This window comes from Limulus polyphemus, unplaced genomic scaffold (assembly GCF_000517525.1).
Source record: "Limulus polyphemus unplaced genomic scaffold, Limulus_polyphemus-2.1.2 Scaffold4452, whole genome shotgun sequence".
Lineage (NCBI taxonomy): Eukaryota > Metazoa > Arthropoda > Merostomata > Xiphosura > Limulidae > Limulus > Limulus polyphemus.
This window is the reverse complement of record NW_013670062.1, coordinates 30,696-32,078: the sequence shown is the minus strand read 5'-3', so window position 1 is coordinate 32,078 and position 1,383 is coordinate 30,696.

Genomic DNA, 1,383 nt, shown 5'->3' with positions numbered 1-1,383 from the left:
CTTTTAATTATGTTTGAAATTATGAACATTGCTCAACATCATGAAAATTAAACCTTATTTTCAATAAGCAATCCTGAAAAATATTTGGGGGTGCTTAACTTTTTTCCAGGTGTATAATATCCAAAAGATTACAAAACTTCAATAATAATTACAGTGTACATACACAACCAATACGAATCACCTTATGATAATAAAATTTCATAGTACATGAAAATACATTGGGAAAAGTGTTGTCAATCCTTTTGACATGAATTATCTTCAAACCATATTCTCATAGTGATAAATTGCAATTTAACAGCTTTATGTTCTTTTTTGTGTTTTCTTTTTTATTTCTTTCTTTTTTCTCTATCCTTTCTCTATTTCTTTCTTTCTGTCTTTTTCTTTCTCTGTTTCTTTCTGTCCTTTTTTTCTCTGTTTCTTTCTTTTTTTTCTTTCTCTCATTCTTTTATTTTTGATAAGATATCCCATAATGGGTAACAATACTAAGACCATCTTACTTTCTTCAAAAGCTGGGATAGGTTTCAAAGAAGCAACCTGAATTTTCTGGTTAGGTTTTTACAACCGACTGACAGGTATGACAAGTTTTATAAAACTGAGAAATGTCTTGCCTAACATTTGGCCAAAAGAAATGTCTCATAATTTTGTCACATGTCTTGTTGATACCTAAATTACTTCCCATGGGGAGTTCATGGGCAACGTTTAATATTTCAGAACGACATGCTTTGGGAACAACGATTTGATAAACAATAACCAAATCCTATGAAGCTGGCACATCTGGTGGTCTCCATTTCCTCATAAGCACACCAATTTAAAAAAAATAACCATTTGGAACTTTCTCCAGATCATCTTTTGGGAGTGCATATTTAAATAGTGAAGAGATCTGCAGGTCTTTTTCTTGTTTAGTGATCATTTTACTTTTAGTGAAAGGAACTTCACAATGTGAATCAGATTCCTTACGTCCATTGTTGTTCCTCACCGAGGAATCATCAGTAGGACAATTACCCACAAGATCCTCGTCAGATCCAAACAATGTCTGAGACAAATCTATAGTATCGTCCTCTGAATCCATGTCTATCATTTGTTTTTGGCTTAATTTCTTAGCCTGATCACGAGTCACAGCACACGAGGGAAACACATCAGGATTCCCCTCAAGTACAACATCATCCTTAGATGAAAAAGTGATTGGCTTGCTAACCATCTTAGGTTCGGCAACAACTTTTCCCCCCAGCCAAATCATTTCCCAACAACAATGATACACCCTTAATTGGCAGAATAGGTCTTACTTCAACCACAGCTGGTCCCAAAACTAGGTCTGATGCTAAATAAATGTTATGAAGAGAAACATTAACAAAGCCACCTCAATACCCTGAGCAATAACAGACT